Below are 20,637 nucleotides of genomic sequence, written 5' to 3'. Positions count from 1 at the left end.
CCACATTTACTGTCTCCTGGACCTGCATTCCCATGCAGAAACTTGACACCCTTCAAAGCATGCCCTAAGCATTTCTAGATTGTCAGACATGCGCCTGTCAACAGTTCTGGCCAGCTGTCAGGTCAGCTGCTTTGTGGCATCTGCTTGCTTCTCTCCTCTTTTTGGTTAGCTTTTTCCTCTGCTAGGCACCGCCATGCCCACTAGCATATCTGCTTCACTGTGCGCATGCATTCCCTGGGAGGCCCAAGGCCAAGTGGCATCTGCATGTCCTGAGATGGCCACATCTCCCCACCAGCAGGAGACCAAGGATGCCCAAGATTCCATGAGAAAGAGGGAGCCATATTTTTTTGTAAGTTGTCTTTTGTTAGTAGATGTCAATGCAGCAAAACAGCTAAAATTTGTTTGGTTTAGTAAATGCATATTCATGTGTATTGTCACTTTTAATCCTCATTTAAGTAAAATTTCATGAGGAAGAAATTACTGTTAATGTCAATTTGTAGACTGGGGGACTCTGGCTCAGAGAGGTTATTTAGCTCACAGAAGGTGACACAGAAATTAAGTAGCAGAGCTGTCTTACTCTAAATCCAGTGCTCTCTACATCTACACTATAGAACACCCAACCACAATGTCTTCCAGAGTAAAGGAGAATGCCTCTTTGTATTTATGTTATGCTCACTGCTAAGCTGCAGGCGTGTCTATGCTCAGCTGGTGAGCTGATGGGAGGGGAGCTCTCAGACGCCTGTGTTATGCAAGCTGGTTTGCTTCACGTGTGGGATTTGCCCAGGGCTTTCTGTTTGAACATCCAGGGAGCCATTTGGATGAGGTTGTCCACATGATGCAACATTCTAGCCTGTCGTATGGACACATGCCTGAGCCCTGAGGGGAGAGGTGGCAGCAGGTGTTGGATTAGCTGTGTGGAAGCCCTTAGAAAGAATGGAGCTGAAGGGCATAATTTCCTCTCCTGAAGAGAGCACTGATAGCCTTGAGAAAAAAGCCCACCAGGACTGGCACCATTGGGGCCCTGAGGAGAGAGAGCATCTGGGCACGGACAGCAGTGGTGCTATTAGAACTCTGTAGACTAGGAGCAAGGGCAGGACAGGGCACAGGCCTCCTATGTGTCTTCCAGTAGTGCCCACCCAGGAGAGGCTTACAGGGGAGACGAGAGGAGAAGTGGTGAGTTTGGCTGAAGCATGACGGGGACTCCTATGAGGAACCTGGAGCAGCTGGAAGCTTAGGTCAAGCCAGTAAAGCTTGACTTATTAGTGTTCCGTGACCAACATAGTACCTACCCTTCACGTTTCTGTTGTGCCTCTTCCCTCATAGGTGGCCCTGGACAAGAACATCAACCCAGCTGATACATGCTGGGCCCTGCCTTGCTAACAACTGGGGCTTTGGTACCCAGCACTCATGCTTGTTTTTGGGACCCTTGCCTATGAGGTGAGTCCTTTCCCAGAAGTCCCCAAAGTCCTTCACGTAACTGTAACTGGGCTTCGAGTTGGCCTGCCAAACGCACAGCTGACAAACTCCCCTAACATGTCTGAATTCCAGCGATGGATGTAACTTTAACTCGGGCTATTCTGCCCACTTAAGTGACAACAGGAAGACTAAAAAAGGGTCCAGAACTCGCTTTGCGTGACACATTTCACTTTGGAATAAGCAATACTCATGGACAGGTGGCTTCTAATTACAGACCAGGACAGGTAAGCATTAGCACATTGTTCCCAAGTCAGTGAGGCCATGATTTATGGCCACGAAGCCCCAGTGCTGTTTAATTCCATGGCTCCTCTTCCTTTATGAGAGTTGCATCTTCCTTTTATTTTCAATTAAGATAATTTTTAAGGTTATAACTTTTGTGCCCCTTATAAAATGTTGGATACCATGACCCACTGCACAACTTGGGATAAAAACTGAAGTTCCACTCCAAGTGTGAACCACAAAAATGGAAATTTGAGCTGCCAAAAAATAACTTGTGATCATCATGGCCTATTTAGATATGGTTAAATTGTTAAATCTATCTATTGCAAGCTTCATACTGGTTGCCAAACCCAATCACAATAAATGTTGGCATCCCTGAGTAAGAATTTTTCTTATTTTGACACTACTTTTTATTTTGAGGAAGAGAAAATGACTACAGAATATGGTACAGTTTCATTAGGGTGGCAGGCAGGGAAGAAGGCTGAGCAGAGTCTGGCTTGTGCACCACTATGTGTGTGTGCGCCAATGCAAAGAAAAATTGTTAGTGGCTAATGTTGAGACTTCCTGTTTATAATGTTTTAGCTTAAGAACAAATAAAAAGTACTGGATCATATTTGAATAGCTCAGACACACAAGGCTTGATGGAATTAGATGTCAACAAGGAGTAAAAACTCCATTCAGGAGTTTGCTGTTGACCAGGGACTCCCAAGGTCTCCATGCTTTTTTAGGAGGTAGGAAACTATCTCAAGAACTAGGTTTCTTAGCAATCCCTCATTTTGGAAGCTCCTCCCTCCTCTCTACACATCCCCTGGCCTCATGGGGTTCACAGTACTTTAGGAGCTTACCTGTCACTGTTTTTAAGCACACAGCTTGGTGTGTGTCTCTCCCCCAGCAGGTGTCCTTGTGAGCAGGGGCTGTTTTGATTCATTTTATTTTTCTAGCTTCTAAGCAGAAAAAAACAAACACCAGTGACAGGTACTGAATTTAAATATTGCAGCCCTGCCCCCAATGTGTTGACAATAATAGTTGCCTGAGGTCATGCAAGTGGGGCCCCAGGATGGGATCAGTGCCCTTAGAGGTAAAGAAACCATGGTGCTTATTCTCTGTCTCCCCAGGTGAAGGCTCAGGGAGAAGGCAGCTATCTGCCAGCCAGCAAGGGTCCTCACTGAGACCCATCCCTGCCAGCACCTGGATCTTAGACCTCCAGCCTCCAGAACCAAGAAATGTTGTTCCAGGCCCCCATTTATGGTACTTTGTCAGGACCACCCTGGCTGATTAATGAGCAAACAATCAGCAGCATCTCCAGGGGCATCATTTACAGAGTTTTAGTGAAGAACTTGATAATTCATAACACCATGCAGATTCCTAGGAGGAGGAGGACCCCATGGCCCGTAGGTTCTATTTCCAGTAAACACAGCATGCCTACCAGAGCCGCCTGCAGAAGCACACATTGACCGGTTGCACTATTTCTGTTGTACACATAGCCAGATAAGAAGAGGGAGGGGAAAGAGCCATTAGGAGAGAAAAGGTGTAAAAGGAGATCCCTAAGTGAAAGTAACTGCACAGTTCCATCTGCACCATGACTCACCTTGTCCACCTGTTAAGAACAGTCATACTGACCATTCACCTGCTTTGCCAGTTGTTGTGTAAGTGTAAAGGAAATAATGCCTTTGATCTTCTCTGATAAAAGGGCCATGTTTGCAAAAAACACAGTATTAGCTTAATCATGGTAAAACTGGCTTTTGCTTTCTATAAGGCCGGAATTGTCAAAATAGAAAAGTCACGTGGAATGGATTATGCAATTAGGTACCTCTTAACCCTGAGAAGGGCACCTGATTGGTGTCTCCAGACAGAGATAGGAAGACTCAGGAAATGAGCCCCTGAGCCCGGCACTGCTGCTCTGCTTTTGCAGAACCAGAGGGGAGCTGGAGCTCTGGGACATCTGCACTCAACTTCCTGAGACACCCATGAAGGCTCCTTCCCTTAGAAGGGGGCAGAGAAAAGCAGCTTTCCAAACAGCTCCTCCAGTCCTGCTCTAGGGCTTTTCTCCTGAAACACAGGTTATGCTGATTTCAGGGCAAACTTGAAGCAGCTTAACTGCTGTGTTCCCCAGTGCCCTTCCAGAGGCTGGAGCCCAGGGCCAAGGCACCGGCAGATCCTGCATCTGGTGAGGCCACTTCTTGGTTCACAGATGTGTCTCCTCACTGTGTCCTCTGGGGGAGGGAGGGGGCTCTTGGGTCTCCTTATAAGGACACTGATCCCACCATGAGGCTCCACCCTCATGACCTCATCACCATCTAGAGGCCCTGCCTCCTGACACCATCACCTGGGGTTCAGGTGTCAGCACATGAATTTGGGGGGAATGCTCCCTGGCAAAGACCAAGTCATAACACACTTAGAATCCATAGAGCTTAGGATCTGGCATAGGAGGGTGCATCAGTCAAAGCTCAACGAGAACAGCAGAATCTGGTGGGATTGTTCTGAGGAGATGGCTTACCCAACTGGGGGTTGGTGAGGGAGCCTCTAAGGCTGCCTTCCCATCTGATGCTGTGGTTTGAAGCCTAGTGCAGGTGCACAGGAGGGAAGGTCTCCAGAAGTCTGGAACCCATCTAGTCTTTTTCATGTCCCACATAACACTTTCTACCATATGACATAATTCACTTATTTATCATATTTATTATTTATTGGCTGTCTCCTCCATTGGCATGTAAGCTCCCTGAAATAAGGGATGTTCTCTCTTTTGCTCAGAGGTGTGTCTCATGCATCTCCAACACTGCCTGGAACATTGTGGTGCCCGGTAAATATTTGCTCAGTGAGTGAATGAAAAATGAATGCACCTTTAAGTGTGTTAGTAAGACAATTTTATTGATGTACAATGATATAAATACATATGTTGCATAAATAAAAGAAACAAATCCAGTTAGAGTGTTACAAAATATTATTTCAAGGCTGTCAGTGTCATATTTAAATACTGTTGAATATATATTTATGTATGTGTTGTGGAATATATAAATTCAAATATGATGTACATAGAATCTAATAGATTTTAATACTCATTAACTCTGTGGGATGGTTTCTATGAACTCTGTTTTATGGGTTAGGAAACAAATACTCAATTTATGTACATACCCCTAAACACACCGTTATAAAGTAGTAAGGCTTAAAAGTAACTCTTATCTTGGTATTTTCAAAGAGTGAAGTTTTTGTCTAAACCAGTTAAACAGGACTTTAAAAAAAATTTTTTTTTGGTATCATTAATATACAATTACATGAGCAACACTGTGTTTGCTAGATTTCCCCCATTATCAAGTCTCCACCACATACCCCATTACCATCACTGTCCATCAGCATAGTAAGATGCTATAGAGTCACTACTTGTCTTCTCTGTGCTGTACTGCCTTCCCCGTCACCACCCCCCAAGATTATGTGTGCTGATCATAATGCCCCTTATACCCCTTATCCCTCCCTCCCCACCTTTCCTCCCCAGTTTCTCTCCCTTTGGTACCTGTTAGTCCACTCTTGGGTTCTGTGATTCTGCTGCTGTTTTGTTCCTTCAGTTTTCCTTTGTTCTTATACGCCACAGATGAGTGAAATCATTTGGTACTTGTCTTTCTCTGCCTGGCTTATTTCACTGAGCATAATACCCTCTAGCTACATCCATGTTGTTGCAAATGGTAGGATTTGTTTTCTTCTTATGGTTGAATAATATTCCATTGTGTATATGTACCACATCTTCTTTATCCATTCATCTACTGATGGGCACTTAGGTTGCTTCCATTTCATGGCTATTGTAAATAGTGCAGTGATAGACATAGGGGTGCATATGTCTTTTTGAAACTGGGCTCCTGTATTCTTAGGATAAATTCCTAGGACTGGAATTCCTGGGTCAAATGGTATTTCTATTTTTAGTTTTTTTAGGAACCTCCATATTGCTTTCCACAATGGTTGAACTAATTACATTCCCACCAGCAGTATAGGAGGGTTCTCCTTTCTCCACATACTTGCCAACATTTGTTGTTGTTTGTCTTTTGGATGGTGGCTATCCTAACTGGTGTGAGGTGATATCTCATTGTGGTTTTAATTTGCATTTCTCTGATGATTAGCGATGTGGAGCATCTTTTCATGTGCCTGCTGACCATCTGAATTTCTTCTTTGGAAAAGTGTCTGTTCAGATCCTCTGCACATTTTTTAATTGCATTATTTGCTTTTGTTTGTTGAGGCATGTGAGCTCTTTATATATTTTGGATGTCAACACCTTATCTGATCTGTCATTTATGAATATATTCTCCCATACTGTAGGATGCCTTTTTGTTCTATTGATGGTGTCCCTTGCTGTACAGAAGCTTTTTAGTTTGATATAGTCCCACTTGTTCATTTTTGCTTTTGTTTCCCTTGCCTGGAGAGATATGTTTACAAAGAAGTTGCTTATGTTTGTGCTCAAGAGTTTTGCGTATATTTTCTTCTAAGAGTTTTATGGTTTCATGACTTACATTCAGGTCTTTGATCCATTCGAGTTTACTTTTGTGTATGGAGTTAAAGAGTAATCTAGTTTCATTCTCTTACATGTACGTGTCCAGTTTTCCCAACACCAGTTGTTGAAGAGGTTATCTTTTCCCAATTGTATATCCATGGTTCTTTTATCGTGTATTAATTGGCCATATATGTGTGGGTATATATCTGGGCTCTCTATTCTGTTCCATTGATCTATAGGTCTGTTCTCAGAGCAGTACCAAATTGTTTCGATTACTGTGGCTTTGTAGTAGAAATTGAAGTTGGGGAGCATAAACTCCCCACCTTTATTCTTCCTTCTCAGGATTGCTTTGGCTATCGGGGTCTTTTGTGGTTCCTTATGAATTTTAGAACTATTTGTTCTAGTTAGTTGAAGAATGCTGATGGTAGTTTGATAGGGATATTGCACTGAATCTGTAAATTGCTTTGTGGGCAGGATGGCCATTTTGAAAAAATTAATTCTTCCTATCCACGAAGACAGGATGTATTTCCATTTATTGGTGTCTTCTTTAATTTCTCTCATAAGTGTCTTGTTGTTTTCAGGGTATAGGTCTTTCACCTCCTTGATTACGTTTATTCCTAGGTATTTTATTCTTTTAGATGCAATTGTAAATGGAATTGTTTTGCTGATTTCTCTTTCTGTGAGTTCATCATTAGTATTTAGAAATGCAACAGATTTCTGTGTATTAATTATGTATCCCGCAACTTTGCTGAATTCAGATATTAGTTCTAGTAGTTTTGGAGTGGATTCTTTAGGGTTTTTTATGTACAATATGTCATTTGCAAACAGTGACAGTTTGACTTTTTCCTTACCAATCTGGATGCCTTTTATTTCTTTGTGTTGTCTGATTGCTGTGGCTAGGACCTCCAGTACTATGTGAAATAAAAGTGGAGAGAGTGGGCATCCTTGTCTTGTTCCTGATCTAAGGGGAAAAGCTTCCAGCTTCTCGCTGTTAAGTATGATGTTGGCTGTGGGTTTATCATATGTGGCATTTATTATGTTGAGGTACTTGCTCTCTATACCCATTTTGTTGAGAGTTTTTATCATGAATGGATGTTGAATTTTGTCGAATGCTTTTTCAGCATCTATGGAGATGATCATGTGGTTTTTGTCCTTCTTTTTGTTGATATGGTGGATTGTGTTGATGGGTTTTCAAATGTTGTACCATTCTTGCATCCCTGGGATGAATCCCACTTGATCATGGTATATGATCCTCTTGATGTATTTCTGAATTTGGTTTGCTAATATTTTGTTGACTATTTTTGCATCTATGTTCATTAGGGGTATTGGTTTTCAGTTTTCTTCTTTTGTGGTGTGCTTGCCTGCTTTTGGTATTAGAGTGATACTGGCTTCATAGAATGAGTTTGGAAGTATTCCCTCCTCTTCTGTTTTTTGGAAAACTTCAAGGAGAATGGGTATTATGTCTTTTCTAAATGTCTGATAAAACTCAGTGGTGAATCCCTCTGGTCTGAGAGTTTTGTTCTTGGGTAGATTTTGATTACCGATTCAATTTCATTGCTGTTAATTGGTCTGTTTAGATTTTCTGTTTCTTCCTTGGTCAGTCTTGGAAGGTTGTATTTTTCTAGAAAGTTGTCTGTTTCTTCTAGGTTATCCAGTTTGTTAGCATATAGTTTTTCATAGTATTCTCAAGTAATTCTTCGTATTTCTGTGGTGTCCATTGCGATTTTTCTTCTCTCATTTCTGATTGTGTTTATGTGTGTAGATTCTCTTTTTTTCTTAATAAGTCTTGCTAGGGGTTTATCTATATTGTTTATTTTCTCAGAGAACCAGCTCTTGTTTTCATTGATTTTTTTCTATTGTTTTCTTCTTCTCAATTTTATTTATTTCTTCTCTGATCTTTATTATGTCTCTCCTTCTGCAGACTTTGGGCCTCATTTGTACTTCTTTTTCCAGTTTCAATAATTGTGACTTTAGACTATTCATTTGGGATTGGTCTTCCTTCTTTAAATAGGCCTGGATTGCTATACAGTTTCCTCTTAGAACTGCCTTCACTGCGTCCCACAGAAGTTGGGGCATTTAAACAGGACTTTTGTGTGTGTGTGTGTGTGTGTGTGTGTGTGTGTGTGTGTGTGTGTGTCTAATTTATTGAGTTTAAATGTAAAGAAAAAAATGAGGCAAGTTTTGATAGCTAATGAGAATCCAGAGTCTAGAATGAGTTTTTAAATCTATAATTGCTAGAATTATCACTTTCAAACTTTCAGATTCAAAAGTCCCTCTGAATTTCATTTAAATCCTACAATATTTAAATCATTAAAACATCTAAACTGCTCTCCAGAATAGTATTATCTGCTTTTTCTAACAAAAAAAGAAATCATGACATCCCATTTTAAAAAGTCAAGTCAAAATTAATATTCAGATTGTATTTAGGGAACCATAAACAGTCCCCTAACTTTCAACTTTTTAAAAATGATTTGCCTGTATGGAAACTAATAAATTCTGAATTCCCAATGGATATACATAGAGTTTACTGTAGATTTATTTTTGGTAATTGTTTCATCTTCTGAAAAGTTCATGCCAAAAATGTGGAAAATGCATTTTCCAATAAATTGTATAGATATAAGTTTCTCTGGAGAATGTTTTCATTTTGTATTTTACAGAACAATTTATGCCTACACTTAAACTCTTATAAATTGTTAAAAATCATCTAGGTTTTTTATTTTATCAAAGTACTTCCATCTTACTCCATTGCATGGTGGCCATGTTTATGTTAAATCAATGCACATGCACACACAATTAACACACACACATACCTTAGGGGAAAACTGTAAACTTCCTAATCAATGCTGTATTCAAATAGCTCAAAAACAGAAATAGAAACAGAAATAAAAGACTTACTCTAGGCTGGTTTAATCAAAGGTGGATTAATATGGCAATATGACAGTGTAAATCCACTTGGCATTCTCCAATGTGCAAACTTTGGTGTACAACATATTCTGGTTTGTAACCCAAGAGTGTGTGTGTGTGTGTGTGTGTTAATTTACAAACAAAGTATTACAATGTATTTTAAAAATATATAAATAAATGAGTGAATTAAAAAGTAATTGGAGAAGGGGCAAATATTCTAAATAGCAAATATGGAATGAGGGAAACAGAAAATCACCATCAGGTGTCTGTAATAATGGCTGCAAGGAAGGTGCACTAGTGGACGCCAAACTCCATGGGCAAAACCTTAAGAGAAACAGGATATTTGCTTAGACTCAATTATCTCTCCTCAAAATTTATTAGATTCTCTGTTGATTTTAATATAGGCCCCAGGATTCCCGACATGAGGAGGAGAAGCCTGATCAATCCCCCTTGGGTATGGCCGCACATCATGACTCCAGGGAGCAGGGCATGGGGAGGGAGAACAGTGACTTCCCAGTAGGGATACCTGCCCACACCACCCTCACTACCAGCAGAGTCAATGTCCCTGACAATGAGCTGAGGGCCCCAGATGCAGCGTGCTGAGGACTGCTTTTCCCCAAACTATAACCATAATCCACTGAGAAAAGAGCAAGCAAACCAGAACTAAGGGCCCTGTATAAATCCCCTGTGCAGTATCACCCAAACTGGCACGGTCATCAGAAATAGGCAAGGCTGATGACAGTTGTCACAGATGGAAGGAGACAGACAATCAGATGCCATATGGTGCCTGGGTTGGTTGGTCCTGAGAACATCGAAAAGACAGGTGGAAAAATGCGTATGTCCTAAAATGCAGCTCACAGTTCTGTGTAAGTGTTAACTTCTTTGTGTTGATGAGTGGCCATAGCTGTGTGTGTTATATTACAAGGAAACATGGTCCATCTATACAATGGAATATTTTTTTAATTTAAAAAATTTTTCTGTCATTAATGTGTCATTAATTATATGAACAACATTATGGTTACTAGACTCCCCCTATTATCAAGTCCCCACCTCATACCCCATTTCAGTCACTGTCCATCAGTGTCGTAAGATGCTATAGAATCACTACTTGTCTTCTTTCCAGACAATGGAATATTAATCAGTCTTAAAAGGAAGGAAATTCTGGCATATCTGCCAAATGGATGAACCTTGAGGACATTGTGCTCAGTGAAATAAGCTGGTCACAAAAAGATAACTACTGTAGGATTCCCTAGATAGTGAAATTCATAGAGGGAGAAAGTAGGAAGGTGGTCCCCAGGGCTGGGGGCAAGGATGGGGAGTTAAGTATTTAACGGGGACAGAGTTTCAGTTTTGCAAGAGGAAAAAATTCTAGAGATGCGCTGTACAACCATGTGCATTTCGTTAACACTACAGAACTACACTTAAAAATGGTTAAGATGATACATTTTTACCATCTTAAATGGTTATGGTTCTATACTGCACAAAAAACTTTGAAATCTCTCTTCCCAGGGAAACAAACCAACTTGAAAGCAATAACCTAAGGGCTTCTCTTCCTCCAAAGTTGTATATTGTATAAGATATATAAGTAAAATCCTAGAGACCAACAATTCCACGTTGCCAGGAGGAATTGCACACCTTCTGCCTTGAGTTCCTGGCACATTTCTTACATTCCAGAATAATCAGAATAGCAAGACCTCTTTGTTTGCTGGCAGTGCTGCAGCTGCATGTCAGGCCAGCACACCTCTGTAGTGATGAGGCCGACTTCAGCTTACTGATGACACACGGCAAACCCCACGGGCCTGATGCCTCCACCAGACGTTTCCTGCTTTTCATTTCTGCTCCATTGTCCTTATTTCTCTGTGGTTAGCATGGATCTTCATCTCTAAACCCGTGATTCAAGGAGGTCTAAACTCAACTGTGTTTTCCTTTTTTTTGGATACATAATATGGAGTGCCAGCAGCCTGCAGCTACTCTAGGTACAGAAGTGAGGGAGTGCAGGACGACGTAAAAATAACATTACGTTTCTTAATAGCACATCTGATGGACCAAAGCATTTGTAGCTGAGATATCTCCCTGTTTTTCACCCAGGTATTTGAGATTTCAAACTGTCAAAGTTCAGTATCAGAGAGCCCTGACACTCCCTTGGTCTCTGCACGGGAACTGGTGTTGATATCTCCCCAGTGGCTCAGACAGAGCATGGGGCTGTCCTGGAGTTCTCACGTCAGTGGGTCACCCTTACACACCAGCCAGTCACCCATCCTATCAGCATGACCTTCTCGGCTCCTGGCATTCCTTGTCACCATCCTCACTGTTTCCATCTGTGTCACTATGAGAGTAAAGACAACAGCCACCTAGCTGCCCCCAACCTCATGTCCTCACCGTTGTGTCCACATGCAAACTCTTCTCTGGAAGCCTAAGGGTCTTCCTAAAATGACAGCTTGATCTTGCCCATCCATTTCTGCCATGTCCCACTAAGCCCCTTATCTTTCAGCAGTACCAATGTGAGACGTACAAGTGCCCTATTTTGCTTGATAATCTTGCAATCTGCAAGTCTATTTTCTTTAAAACTTGTTCCACATGTATTTAATGAGGGAGAGAGAAATGCTTGCTGTTTTTAAACACAGATCATCGCCCGTTGTATTTACAAGAAGGTATTTACACATGCACTGAATATTAACAAATCATCATCATATGTGGAATCATTTCATTTTGCAGGTTCTTATCATCAACAAGTCACTTATCACCTTTCTGTATTGTCCTTTTTAAATTTTATTTTTATATTTGGCATGTCCTGCAGTTGTACCGGAAGTCCAGAACACCAGAAAAGTCACCACAGAGGCGCCTCATACATCTTGGTTTGCACCAGCTGAGAGTCAGTCACCTAATATTCATTAAGCCATTTCTCCATCAAGATCACTGGCTGCTTCAAGAGCAGCAGTGTCAGCACATGGTTCCCAGTTTTATAAGGTGGCAAATGGAGGGACAGCCTATCTGCAACTTATTTCAAAGATTATTTCCTGGAGCAGCTGTCCCACGGTCCACCCTGTAATCTGCCTCCAGCATTTAGGATAACGAAGGGCATGCTGTCTTCCCTGGGGGCTCCACCAGAAGCCCAGGAGCCCATTCCTGCAGGCCACAGGCCTGGCTTCCTGGGGCACAGCAGGGCAGAGGAGGATAGGGGATGCATCTGGTGGGAGAACATCACCCATCACACTTCAGATAATTTCCGCAATGCCTGCTCTGTTTGCACAAGGCATCAGGATGCTCTCCCATCTTTTCAACTCATAAAAATGTGTTAATTGCTCACTTACCAGCCTCCTCCCTGGACTGTAAGTTCCTTGAGGGAAGGCTGCACCTTATGGACCCCTGACTTTTACAAAGATTATCTGCAGAGAGAGACAGTGCCATCAGACTGCTACAGCAGAGCTGGGGGCTTGAGGATAGGGGTGCCCTGATATTTGAAAACTCTTGTGGTGGAGATTTGAAAATGCTATACCATGTAGTGGGGATAGAGTCTTAAAAGGAAGGAGCTCTTCTCAAAAAAACAAAGTGTGAAACCAAGCTTTGAGAGCCCTTATAGAAAAGCACCATAAATCACCTGTACATAGAATCATTACTTCTCTCTTTTGGCTGAAAATCACTTTGAGCTCATGTGCGCTGGATTTCTATACCTCCTTCTTGGTTTTTAAATACACATGGGACACTCGGCTGTGTCTATTCTGTGCCATTGACTCCTAAGGAACATCTCCCTGTGCTCTTCCACTAGAGTCTAGACTACTGGCTCCTTTTATGGTGTGCCCACCTCACTTCAGATGATGAAATCCATTATGATTCATTAAATTTGCTCATAAAAGGAGCTTGCTATCCCCTGGGGCAAGTTCATTAAAAGAATCTCTTTGGCTCAATTATGAATTATTTTCCCTGTATCCAAAGGCAGCTGCTGAGAGGCACATGGGTAAGGAGGCCTCACAAGGCAGATTTGGGAATCTGGCAGCCAAAAATCAAGGCCTGCACAGCAATTTCTGAATAAAAATATCACCATGGGAGAGGGAGCACCATATGGCTGTCTGGTGGTGCTCTCTGCTCCGCATCAGCCGAATTTCCAAGGACCAGCTTGCACAGAAGGTAATTACATCCTGGCAGGCCGTTCCAGGATGTGCACTCAGAGAATCTGTGTGCACCGGTGATGCGGCTCCCTGACAGCGAATCTGTTTTGTTCTCCATTGAAGAATTATAGACAGTTACTTCTCAGAAGCCACAGTTTGGAAGATAAGAACGTAGAGCTGAAACATTTCTCCTGTATCCCCCTTTCTTCTGAAATGAAAGAGAATTTTTGCCTGTGAGTCTGTGGTTTTCCATCTCGGGTTCTCTGCAGAGTAACCGAGGTGGGACGTTTTCCCAGCTCCCTCTCAGATGAGTTTTCTAGTAATAACAATAATAGTATATTTTTTAAGAGCCACATGCAAACATAATAGGAAGGAAAAGTTGGTTTTCAGAATACATTTCACATGAGGTTTCATTTGTATGCCATTTCTGCAATTTGTCTCCACTTGAAACATATTTTGCAGCCCTGACGATATTTTCACACTTAGTGAACAATGCACCATTTACTCATTGTTAAGTGGATCAGCAGGTTATTTATTTATCTGATTTAGTGGCCTGTGGCTGCCAGTGCAATGGCAGGATGCTGCCAGGGGAGTCACCTGTAAGGGTAGAGGGCGGGGAGATCCTGTCTTACCGTGACAGCTGGGAATGCGGAGAGGCTCAGGGTGCTGAGTGTGTGTTTCTGGGGGCACAGAGCAGAGGAGAGGGCTGGAAGGGACAGCTTCCAACAGAAGGGGAGGTGTACCCTTGCTGCTCTCCGGAGAGCCTCCCTCCTGCTCTTGGGTCTCAGCTCAACCTTGGGGGCCATGGAGATTGGCCCCCTCGCTCCCTGGTCACAGCTACCCCAGGCAGAGCAGCAAGACTGCCCTCTGACTTAGAAAAGGACACAGTTCAAGAGGGAATTGGAGAGGTTTGGTTAATATTTAGCCCAAGGTGCACATACCTTTGGGGTACAGCAAAAAGTGGCATGCAGGGTAAATGACCAAACTACTTTCTGAAAGGGGTCATTTAAGATACATCTGTAAATAATACCCAATGTCAAGGAATGGCACTGTGGAACGAACAATCTCATGGGACTCAGGGTGTGATACCTGGATTGGTGTCATAGCATCAGCCCCCCACTACTCCTAAAAATAAGTTACCTGGGGGTTTTTAAATATAAAATTTAAATTATTTTTTCTTGATGTTCCTTTTTTTGTGGGGGGGGGATTCTGTTTTAACAGCTCTACAGAGATATCATTGACATACAAAACTTGCATTATTTAAGTTGTAAATGTAAGGTATAAAAATTTGATATATGGATATATTGTGACATGATTACCACACTTGAGATAATTAACACATCCATCACTGCACATAGTAACCATTTGTGTGTGTGTCAAGATTTAACTTAAGATCTTCAAGTATGCGATAAAGCTTTGGTAACTACAGTCATACGTTAGATTCCCAGGACTTGCTCTTTTGATGACGGGAACCTTGTGCCTTTGACCAGCACGTTCCCATCTCCCTGCCCTTGCCCCTGGCGACCACCACTCCACTCTGCTTTGAGGGATTTGACTCTTAGATTCGACAGACAAGGGAGCTCAGCCAGCATCTGCGTGTCTGCATCTGGCTCTCCTCACTTAGCACGATGTCCTCCAGGTCCACCCATGGTCACAAGTGGCAGGATTTCCTTCTTTTTAATCTTTAAGAAACTTTGAGATTATAAAACGAGAGGGTGGGGGTAAAGAATAATTACTTTGGTCTGATTAGCTTTCACAGAACTATTGGTGTCCTTCACTGGGCTATTCCCAGGTCCTGCTTTGTAATGTGATTAGTCTTTATGTAGAGATGATTACAGAGTAAGAAAGTGCTGTAAAAGCAGTTTTGGATTTGACCCACCTTCCTGCGTGGTGTCATCTCATGTGAGTTCCGTTTAAATTAAAAACCAGGACACTGATGTGGCACGTCTTGGAGATGCCACACAGACCCTGCTCAGGGCTTCCCTTTCCTCACATACGTGTGCCCGGGGGTGGTCTGTGCGGTCATATCACATGAATGGCTGTCTGTCTGTGCCAAAATGCAGACCTGTTTCTTCTTCACAGGGGACCTTCTGTTGCCTTTGTACAGCTGCCCCTTCCTATCTGCACCCACCCCCTTCCTTGTTCCCTGGCAACCACTGATCTCTCCTCCATTCGAGGGCCTTTTCAAGAAAGTTTCAAAATCGGAATCATACAGGATGGCCCCTTTGAGGCTGACATTTCCCACCAAGTATGTTGTCCTCGGGGCCCATTCACGTTACCGTGGGCACCACACATTGGTTCCTTTTCGTCGCTAAATAGCATTCCATTCCAGGATGGACCACAGCTGTGTGATCTTTCCCCCACTGAAGGAAACTGGGGTCATTTCCAGGATTCTGCTCATATGTGGACAGCTGCCATGAGCATTCATGTACAGCTTATTTGTGCATGTAAATTTGGATTTCTCTGGGACAAATGCTGAAGAGTCCAATTGCTGGGTTATAGGGGAGCACATATTAGTGTTGTGAGAAACTGCCAAACTGCTTCCAGAGTGGCCAGACCAATTCCTTCCCAGCAGTGATGTGAAAGACCGGCAACTCTGCATCACCGCCAGGCTTTGGTGCTATGCCTACTTGCTATTTTGAGCCTGCTTGGGGTATAGTGACGCCCACTGGACTCCACAGCCATCCATCCCTAATGTGAATGGTGGGGGCACCTTTTCATACGCCTACTTGCCTACATCCTCCTCAGTGGGGGTCTGTTCATGTCTTTGCCCGTTTCCTAAATAGGTTGTTATTTAATTGTTATGATTTGAGAGTTTATGTGTTTAGGACACAAGTTCTCTCTCAGATGTGTGCTTTGCAACTGGCACCTCCAAGTCTTTAGCTTGTCCTTTCATCCTTTCAACAGGGATTCTCAGAGCACAAAAGTTTCTCACTTTGATGAAGTTCACTTTACTGATCATTTTCCTTCTATGTGTCATGCTGTTGTAGTCAGGTCTAAGAATTCTTTGTCCAGCCCAAGATCTGAAGATTGTCTTCTATGTTTTCTTCTGAGAGTCTCCTAGTTTTATATTTACATTTAAATCTATGATCCACTTTGAACTGATTTTTTATGTAGTGTGAAGTTCAGGCCAAGGTTTTGTTTCATTTTTCCTTTTGTGTATGCAATAATTCCAGCACCATTTAAAAAATGATGGTAAAAACATAACACAAAGTTTACCGTCTTAACCATTGTAAGTGCAGAGTTCAGTGGTAGTAAGCACGCTCACAATACTGTGCAGCCCTCACCACCATCCATCCACATAACTTTTCATCTTACCAAAGTGAAACTCTGTCCCGGTTAAAAGATTACTCCACATTTCCTCCACCTCCTAGCCCTTGGCAACCACTATTCCATTTTCCTTCTATGAGAATTTGATGACTCTAGTGACTTCATATAAGTGGAATCATACAGTATGTGTCCTTTGTGACTGGCTGTTTCATTTAGCACCATGTCCTCATGGTTCATCTGTGTGGTAGCATGAGTCGGAATTTCTTTCCTTTTCACAGCTGAACAATATTCCACTGCATGTCTATGCCATATTTTGTTAAACCAAAAGATCTGAAAGCATGGTTTCAAAGAGATATTTGCCTATCTATGTTCATACTGCATTATTTACAGCAGCTAAAGGCTAAAACCAACCCAAAGATCCAGCGCCATTTTTTGAAAATCATCTTTCCTTCATTAAGTTGTTTTGCTCTTTTGACAAAAATCCATTTGGTGTGTTTGTGTGGGTCTATTTTTGGTCTCATTGCTACTCCATTGGTCTGGTGTCTATCCCTCTGCCTACATCAGGCTGTTCTGATTATTGTAGCCATTTAGTGAGTCTTGAATTTGGGTAATGTGCATCCTCTCACCTTCTTCTTTTTTCAGAATTTTTAGCTGTTCTAATTTCTTTACCTTTCCATACCAATTCCAGAATAAACTTGTCTACATCTACATGTCATTGTCCTGGGATTTTGATAGGAGTTGCCAAGATCAATTTAGGGTGAAATGATATCTTTTCTAAACTGAATCTTCCAATCCTTGAACACAGCATGGTTTTCCCCTTATTTAAATCTTCTTTGATTTGGAATAAGATTTCTAATTACACATAGCTCTTCTGTTTCTATGGATAAGTTGAAATTCAGGAAATCCTCAGCAACAACCTTGGAATTGTGTCCTATGACGTGCTGGAACCAACTGAAGAGGGCAGTTTCCACATTTCTTTCCAATTCTGAAGTCAGTGATGTTACCATGGTAGCTTGAAATTGGTCATGGACAGTGGGGAAATGCTACATAGTGGGTTTTTCTTTCCTTCCTTCCAGTTTCTCTGTCTTTTGGGAGGGCATTGTCAAAGGACAGTGAGAGACAGAATCTGGGAGTAAGTGTCTCTGGTGGAAAATCATCTGAGATTCAGACACTGGATTAATTTGCATCTAGAATATAGCCAGTATTATCTTAGGAATTCTTGAGTTGCCAAAGACTTGACTTCAACTTGTATTCACATTAGAAGTGGTAATTTGTTAAAGACACAATTAGAAAAAGGGCAAATCAGTCCTAATAAAGGTGTAGCCATAATCACCCATCTTCTCCTTCTTCAAATAAAACCTTAATCATAGTCTATTGATGGTCAAATACACCCTGCTGGCTAAAATTAGATCTTTTGATGTTAACACACATTGAGTTACTTGGTAATTTAGGTAGTAATTTTGCTCCAGCAGGGAGTTTGGAAATGGAGAGATCCGCTCCACTGAGAGATGGTAAGCTGCCTCCCTTCCTCCCTCTTCCCGTCTGAGCACATGGCTGCATGGAACTGGCGGCACGAAGACAGCTGGCACCTTGGGATCAGCCCACCTGGGTTTGAGCTCAGGTTCTGATGTGTCTTTGGTCTTTGACTTTGAAACTCTATTCATCCCTTTTTATTGTAACAACACTAATGCTACCATTCCCAAATGTTCAAAGCTTTCAAAATGTGGGAAAATAAAAGACCAACAGATTGCTTTGAGCTCCTAGTTCAAGGATCCAGAGACAGCAACTATTAACATGTGCATGTGTTACCCTCCTCATCTTCCTTCTCAGGCCAGGACGTAACTGCTTAGCTTCCTTGTTGCTATTTTTCCCTTTGAAATATGACCTTATTTTTTTCACTTAACCCCATCTGGTGAATACTTTTGTCATAAAATAACATATGTGAAAGATGAGGGACTCAAGAAGAGCTCCAGACACCATGAATACACACACCCTGCGTGTCTGAGAATAAGTATGAAAAGTATCACGATTTTGGCAAAGAATTCTCTGAGCCCAGGGTTATGTTTAAGATACAAGCAGCATCTAGATTAAAAAAATTTTTTTTTTGAGAGGGTATCTCTCATATTTATTGATCAAATGGTTGTTAACAACAATAAAATTCAGTATAGGGAGGTCAATGCTCAATGTACAATCATTAATCCATCTCAAGTCTAATTCTCGTCAGTCTCCAATCTTCTGAAGCATAACCAACAAGTTCTTACATGGTGAACGAATTCTTACATAGTGAATAAATTCTTACATGGTGAACAGTACAAGGGCAGTCATCACACAAACTTTCGGTTTTGATCACGCATTATGACCTATAAACAATCAGGTCAAATATGAATATTCGTTTGATTTTTGTACTTGATTTATATGTTGATCCCACATTTCTCCCTTTATTATTATTATTATTATTTTTATTTTTAATAAAATGCTGAAGTGGTAGGTAGATGCAAGATAAAGGTAGAAAACATAGTTTAGTGCTGTAAGAGGGCAAATGTAGATGATCAGATGATCAGGTGTGTGCCTATGGACTAAGTATTAATCCAGGCTAGACAAGGGCAGCAAGACATCCACGGATGCAGAAGATTTCTCTCAAAGCAGGGGGGGTGAGGTTCTGAGCCTCACCTCTGTTGATCCCCAAATTCTCACCTGATGGCCCCCCTGCGACTGTGCCTGTCTTAGGTTGTTCCTCCCTTGGGGAATCTTACCCGTCTCTGGCTAACCAGTTTTCTTCCGGGGCCATACAGGGAAATGTAAAGTTGGTAAGTGAGAGAGAAGCCATATTGTTTGAAAAGGTTAGCTTTTTACTTCTTTGCAGATTTATGCCCTGTGGCTTCTACGCCCAGCACTTGTCTCGAGGTATCTTTACCACCTGGAGGAATTATGATACTCGGTAAATTCGATATGAGGCATGAATTCTATTTAAGGGTTGTAATTAGGAAGAAAGAAGAAAAGCTACAGATGTAGCATATGGAAGGAAACATGGGAGGATTGATTATTTCTTTGACATATCTTCTTGTAGAGTACCTTAAGTATGTATAGGTTTTAAACTACTAACTAATTTGCACACACATATTAACATAATAGGAATACGGTGACATAAACAAAGCAAATCTATAATTACCATCCATCTCCAGTGAAGCCAAGAAAACCATTTAGGCACCCTAGGCATTTGTGAAAATTTGTCTATGATATGATGGATATTGTCTAACTGTACTTGAACAGCCTGAGAGAAATCAGACAAATTAAAGCAGCCCATTTCTGGGATCTGTTCACATCCCATATGTTCTTTTAACCGTAGATAGTCTATAGTCATAAGATTTTGGAGTGCTACACCTTGCACCCCTCCCAACTCCTGGTTGAGTTCCAACAGTACAGATCCGGTCAAATTCGTTGTCTCACTGTATGCACATGCCACCCTAGACATCTCCCTCCTCATTCCTATAGCAAGTCCAGGAGACGGTGGGGTGGACGCAGCCACGACCGCAGTAGATTAAAAATTTTTTAAGTGAGGATGGAATGAAGAGTTCGCATGGAACTGGGGGCAACTGTGGAATCTTTGTTCAGAAGTGTCTATCATGATGGATAATCTGTCATGATGGATCAGAATGGAAACCGTCTGTCTTGAATGTTCCTAATACAATTCAGCCTGGAGGCCGGAGGGGACAGCCTCCCAAGGTCCCTGCAAACCTGTGATTCGTGATTAGTTTGAATAATTGATGCTCCAGATGTAATTATTTCCCCCCTTCCGGGTAGACAGTATGCATAAAGGCAGTTTGCAGACCCATCCCTGGGTCATGGGGATGCTGGGATTCACCCACTTAGATCTGCTGTGAGTCAGCGTACATGGAGTCTAAGTGACTTTGCTCAGGTCACATCGTCTGTGGTACCCAAGCCAGCCTGCCATTAATGAATCAATAGTGCCTTCTTTGTTCTTTTCCCCCTTTTACTTAAGAAACAATGGACCATCCAGAAAGACTATTACTTCTATCCTAAATTGGATTCTCATTGGTAATTTGCATACAACAATACCAAAATTTTGCAGTGTATTTTGTAATTATTTTCTTAATCTGGTCAAAGCAGTATCTGGTGAGAGCTGTTCTTCCTAAACACAGCTGTGGACTTGCATGTACTTGATGAACGTGA

At 41.9% G+C, this 20,637-nt stretch overlaps 1 long non-coding RNA gene across 1 annotated transcript in view; it reads left to right on the top strand.

The window, feature by feature from the left end:
* Window positions 1–203: 203 nt before the first annotated feature.
* Window positions 204–20,637, top strand: part of LOC140845219 (uncharacterized) — a 29,505-nt gene continuing 9,071 nt past the window's right edge. Inside the window, exons 1-2 of the long non-coding RNA XR_012123994.1 lie at window positions 204–349; window positions 1,324–1,437. This is a non-coding gene — a long non-coding RNA (uncharacterized lncRNA). The remainder of the gene's footprint in view (window positions 350–1,323; window positions 1,438–20,637) is intronic.

This window comes from Manis javanica, chromosome 2 (assembly GCF_040802235.1).
Source record: "Manis javanica isolate MJ-LG chromosome 2, MJ_LKY, whole genome shotgun sequence".
In the NCBI taxonomy this organism is placed as follows: Eukaryota; Metazoa; Chordata; class Mammalia; order Pholidota; family Manidae; genus Manis; species Manis javanica.
The sequence above is the reverse complement of the archived record's forward strand: the minus strand, read 5'-3'. Positions and strand labels throughout refer to the sequence as shown.